The sequence below is a fragment of the Dendrobates tinctorius genome, unplaced genomic scaffold, assembly GCF_039654945.1.
Source record: "Dendrobates tinctorius isolate UK_male_01 unplaced genomic scaffold, ASM3965494v1 ptg000272l, whole genome shotgun sequence".
NCBI lineage: Eukaryota > Metazoa > Chordata > Amphibia > Anura > Dendrobatidae > Dendrobates > Dendrobates tinctorius.
Window position 1 is genome coordinate 13,408,792 of NW_027361939.1, and position 6,000 is coordinate 13,414,791.

Consider the following 6,000-nt stretch of genomic DNA (forward strand, 5'->3'; position numbering starts at 1 on the left):
GGACAACAGGCGACTAAAAGACAGTGGAGTCATGATAAGTTAAAGGGAATCTGTCACCTTTTTTTGCCCTATTGGCTGCCGGCATAGACATCGGGGGCTTATCTACAGTATTCTGTAATGCTGTAGATAAGCCTCCGATGTAACCTGAAAGAGAAGAAAAACACGTTGTATTATACTCACGGAGGTGGGCAGTCCGGTCGGTGTCGCCGTCCCGTTCGGCGCCTCCCTTCTTCATGTGATGTCATCCTCTTCTCCCGTCCTGTAATGGCTCCGGCGCAGGCGCCCTGCTCTGTTGAGGGCAGAGCAGAGTTCTGCAGTGCGCAGGCGCCAGACCTCTCCCAACGCCTGCACACTGCAGGACTCTGCTCTGCCCTCAACAGGGCAGAGTAGTGCGCCTGTGGGTCGCCCTCGCACACCCAGGGCAGCAGGGTACTCGGTACCGGGCTGGTGTCAAGGTGGGAATGTGTCACAGCAGCGGTGACCCGGTCCGTGGCCCTGGGCTGCCCAATATCAATGGCGGTTATGTTAATGGTGTTAAAGTTTATTAGAATAGTTCGTGACACCACCCGTGGTGTTTGGCAAGTAAGGTGTTGAGCCAACGCTGCATGCAGATCCGCTGGGACTGATGGTATGGTGCAGCAAAGATGGTGTAGCTCCCCACAGGTGGAGCTGTAGTCCCAGGGCAGTGTAGGTGCAATGGATGAGGAGAGGCGCAGAATGGTATGTAGGCTGGTACCCAGGTGTAGTGGTGCGGGAATAACTGGAGGACACCAGAGTATGCGGTTCCAAAGCTTTACTCACTGTTTGCAGTTCACTCAACTGCCTGCCTCCGTACCGTGTTCTCCAGGTCAGGGCTCCAGCCAACCTCCAGGCAGGGTAGGATTCTCCCTTCCACACTCCGCCAACATGTACCTTACTGAATGACTCCTCCAATGCGCCTTTAGGTGCAAAGCACTCCAGTACTTAGTTACCCTGGAATGCCTCTCTCTAGGTGTTCCTAGTCTTTACTTGTATGACAGACAGCTGTAGCCTGCTTCGGGGACTCCTCACTGCGTCCCGGCTCTCTATTCAGTTGCTGTTGTGTCCCAAGTCTATGATGGGAGCAAGGCGTTAGCGGCTCACTACTCCTCCGGTGTCTGTTGCTGGACATAAAGATCCAATCAACCTCGGGGACCGGGCCCCGGCCTTTGCGCTCTCTGGACTGGAAGGGTTCTCTATCTTTCTTCAACCAGCTTCCCACCGTCCTTCTATTCTCCTTCGTTCCGATCTGTTCTATCAATCTTATCAGTCTCTTTCTCTGGTCTTTCTCGTGCCAGCAGCCCAGATCACTGGGACCTGCTGCAGCACGTCCTTCAGACACCCATCTTCTCTCTTCTCTACCCAACTCCTAACTCTCACTCTTCTATATCATCTCACTCCACCCGCCTCCCAGCACATCTTGTGTTACGAAGCAGGGTTCCACGTGGGGTGCTCTGCTAACCCCCAGCCTGAAGCTGTTAGGTGGCCCCACTGAACTATCCTGTGTGTGGAATGCAGGTGTGGAGCGTGGTCAGGAGTTCCCACCCTACCTGGATGGTGGGGCACTACACCTTAGAAGAAGGTGCAGTACCTCTGTGGCGACTGAAGCCTCAGGGGTGCCACACCTGCACCATTACAGGACAGGAGAAGAGGACTTTATCTCATGAAGAAGGGAGGCGCCGGACGGGACGGCGACATCCATCGGACTGGACCGCCCACCTCCGTGAGTATAATATAACGTGTTTTTCTTCTCTTTCAAGTTACATCGGAGGCTTATCAACCGCATTACAGAATGCTGTGGATAAGCCCCCGATGTCTATGCCGGCAGCCAATAGGGCAAAAAAAGCGTGCCAGATTCCCTTTAAGGTTTATAGAGAGACTGTTGCGTTGAACCACACTTATCCTGTTTAACCAGTCTTCCCCTCTTCCTGTTGTCTCCCTGCAAGGAGTTCATTATCATTAATTAAATCGCACTCCTGTTAACCCTGGCTCTGCGCTTTTGCGTTACTGCATCCGTTTACCTGCTTTACATTTTGGCGTAGTGGGCAGGATGCAGTCCTTGAACACAGTGGCTTCAGACCAATCCATTATGACAGCCCCAAGGTCTAGCTTGCCACTGAGGGCCATGCTCAGCAATCTCCCAAAATTTACGGGGAGTAATATAATGCTGTGGGATTGGACCGAGCGGGTTAAAAGCATGTTGAGCCAAGTCAGTTCTGACGGACCGGTGTGTGAAGTCCAGCCTGAAGGGGAGGAAAGAGCGCCTACCCAGATAGTTCATATCATGTTGTGGCCCTGCCTGTCCCAGGGACCTGAAGAAGGAAAAGAATCACCGAACATCCGCGATGCGCCTACATCAACAGCTCCTGACTTTGATGAAGAAGAGATGCCAACCTTGCCCCCAGACATTAATAATTCACTGTCTACCTCCCCCAGGGAAGTGAGCACTGAGGTGCTTCCGTTTGAAGCAACAGAACCCGTAGGCTCCTCGGACCAAAATATCCCCTCACCTCCTATCAGTCAATCTGGATTACGCCGATCGGAGCGGACAATAGCTGGAATGCCTCCCACCTGTTATGCACAGGATCAATTCATCTGGCAGAGAATCATTCAAGGAGTGGAAGGAACGCCTGGTGAAGGAGCTCTCGCCCATGAAATGGCAAGTTAAAGGAGAATGGGAGGTGTAAGGAAGAGGACCGGACTGTGGGTACCTCAGACGCTGAGTCCAGAACTGCCAAGGACGCGTCCAGTGTTGTAGGAGGGAAGGAAATGGGAGCTGGACAGGACCCCTGACCTAGAGAGAAGGGGCGTGGTAAGCTGGGAGAAGACAGAGTCGAAAGTGCGGAAAAAGGCAGTAAGTTCCTTCCGAAGGGGAAAGAGAGCAGGGACCAGCTGCGCGCTGCGGAGCGAATTAAAACGCAGAGCAGAGAACCAGAACGGGGCTAGTGAGGACTCCCGGGTACCGTTGGGCACACAGAGAGACGGGAGCCGGGTAAAGCAGCGAGGTGCAGGTAGTCACGTACCGTTGGGTGTACCGAGGGACAAGCACCAAGTGAGATATTGTGGTGCATGCATCCAGTTGTTGGCGGGTGCACAGGGGAGCATTCACCGGGTTGAGACTTGTGCAGAGCTTCACAATTTGGCTCTGCCGTTGAACAGACTAGGGGCACAGTGGGCAAAACCGGAGACCGCCCGCTGCCACCAGAAGCGTGACCATGTGTTAGGCAGGAAAGCTTGAATATGCAGTGTCGGCCCCTGACGGCATTACATCATCTATTGGACTACAGGCGACTAAAAGACAGCGGAGTCACGATAAGTTAAAGTTTATAGAGAGACTGTTGTGTTGAACCACATTAATATTGTTAACCAGTCTTCCCCTTTTCCTGTTGTCTCCCTGCGAGGAGTTCGTTATTGTTAATTAAACCGCACTCCTGTTAACCCTGGCTCTGCGCCTTTGCGTTACTGTATCCGTTTACATGAACACCGCTGCACTACAATATATGTATATATAAGGGATGGTACACACCGCATTCCTCTGTATCCACTACATGTTGTATCACTGGGTTCCTTCTCCTATGGGCAATAGTAATTTCCACACTATTTGGACTCCCAGATATCCAAGTGGATATTTTTGCATTTTTTTTTTGTCCAAGAGAGACATCCCACACATACATTACATATAGCTGGATGAAGGGTACCCAAAACGTTGCGATTCCTCCGTCTACCGTGTAAGGGTGTGTACACACGCTGCGGATCCGCTGCAGATTTCCTAGTGATTTACAGTACAATGTAAATCTATGGGAAATAAAAACCGCTGTGCACGTACTGCGGAAAAATCCACGCAGAAACGCAGCAGTTTATTTTCCGTAGCATGTCAATTCTTTGTGCAGATTCCGCAGCGTTTTTACACCCATTCCATTATTGGAATTCGCAGGTGTAAAAACACAGGCCAAATCCACAGGAAAAACGCGCAGATTTTGACCTGCGGATTCTGCGTAGAAAATTCCGCACACGAATCTGCATCGTGTGCACATACCCCAACAGCTTTTCGCTTCTTTTTTTTTTTTTAAGATATGAGGGTAGAAAATTAAAAGCATTAAAAAAAAAAAACACATTCTGTTCTATGCCTATTCTGGGTGTGCGCTTCATTTTTACAACATTTTTCGGAAGAACATATGGAACACTGATGGTAAAACTGACCCATGGACCACACACGATAACAATCTGAAGGACAAAAAAAAAAAAAATGATGTCTGAATGAGGCTTTAAGCAGTGACTCACAACATTATTACCACAAGGGAACCCCTCGTTCCTGAACCCTTTAATTTCCCTCCCAGTTAAAAAAAAAGATCAATACGTGGGAGGATAAGCGTTCTGTATTATATTTTGGCCTGGATGTGACTGTACCCATGTGGAGCATCTATGAGAAGGTTGAGTTCATAGATTTTCTTAGTCCATTCATATGTCAAGTGATTGAAGTTATAGTTCTGTACCCTGGGGAATACTTATCAACTTTACATGTTTTTGTAGGACTATCTGGTGTTCAGATCTCAACTGTGGTGGGGCTTATGGTATTATGTATAGAAATGGGAGTTTCAGTGGATTCCTAGCTGGATAAGAGGTGGTACTTTAACATTACCAATATGGACTTATACATTTTAGGAGGTATGGAAACCATGACCAGGTTCTATGAAATCCCAGAGCTCTTTGTAGGCAATTGCTGGTCAAGGGTGTTATAATAGGTATGTCATTAATGTGATGACATCTCAGGACTTGCATCTCAATGACCTTGCAGGTCACAGCTTGGGACATATCTCTAGCATGGTCATTTCAAGGACCGACCACCATGATTAATGTGAAACTTCAGTACCAGTGTGTACAGACGACATGTTCCTCACCACAGAGAACAAGAGGAACCAAAAGACGTTGTCCACAGTAAGTCGCTCACCCGGCTTACCACCCTGTAGCATGTGCAGACGAGCACGTGATTATGGAATTTCCTTCTTGATTGTGTAAGAAAACAATTTTTTTGTTTGGTAATGTCTGATTTTCCCTCCTCTAAACACATCACAGAAGGATTTTATCTTACGCTCTGAAACAACACGGCACAAGGCAGCTATACATTTCAGACTGACATTGGCTAAACCAGCTGAGATTGGCAGATCATCTAATATGTATTTGAAGTGCGGTCGTGCAGGGGTAAAAAAAAAAAAAAGAGAGAATCATGGCCAGTGCTTTGTTCTGAGATTTGCTGCCGCCTCCAATCTTTGCAGATGGAAAACCTGCACATTTGTCCTAGTCTCAATGGGGAGGTCGTCAGAAACAGTATACTTCCCTGTTTTGTTGTGACAATACCACTGATCAGGCCATAGAAAAGGTGGGCTTTGGAAAGTTAACAATTTGGTTGCTCTCAGGCGTTTGAGGGTGTGTTCCTAGATAGTAGCAGGGGTTTGGGCTTAAATCACAAATTTGAAGTCGTAAATGTTGGTAGGTATGAAATAGTTAGCAATCAAACCAGCATTTAAAGGGAATATGTCACTAGGTTTTTCCTTACCCTTCTGAGCTGCCGAGAGTATCCCGGGCTCTGCTTCCTTCCTCTCTGCCCTCTGTTGTGCTCCACGTTGGTTTCTGCAAGTTGCCTGTCGTGGACCAATTACATCACCTCCCTAGACCTATTTAAGGCCTTCTGACACACAGCTGTGTCGTGGGATTAAGACTCTAGTCCTGTGTTAGGTGTGCGCCACCATCTGTGCTGTTTGTGTTTTGTCCTTGCATTCATCCCTGTTCTATGTGCTGCAGATTTACAAGTTCTCTGAATGCTGTGCTCTGTATAACCCCACCCACACCACTGATTGGCAGCTTTCTGTGTACACTGTTCATAGGCAGAAAGCTGCCAATCAGTGTTGGGGGAGGTGCTTTTCAGAGCTCATGAATATAAAGGACTAAATATCAGAAGGTTTACTAGTCCTCTAGAGATAATCT

The 6,000-nt window shown here is 48.5% G+C and overlaps 1 protein-coding gene across 1 annotated transcript in view; it reads right to left on the reverse strand.

Annotated features, from left to right (window-relative positions):
* The window catches only part of LMAN2L (lectin, mannose binding 2 like), a 48,614-nt gene extending 42,932 nt beyond the window's left edge, over positions 1-5,682 (reverse strand). The window contains exon 1 of the mRNA XM_073559544.1: positions 5,573-5,682. The gene's annotated coding sequence lies outside the window, so the exon portion shown is untranslated. The remainder of the gene's footprint in view (positions 1-5,572) is intronic.
* Between the last annotated feature and the right edge of the window lie 318 nt (positions 5,683-6,000).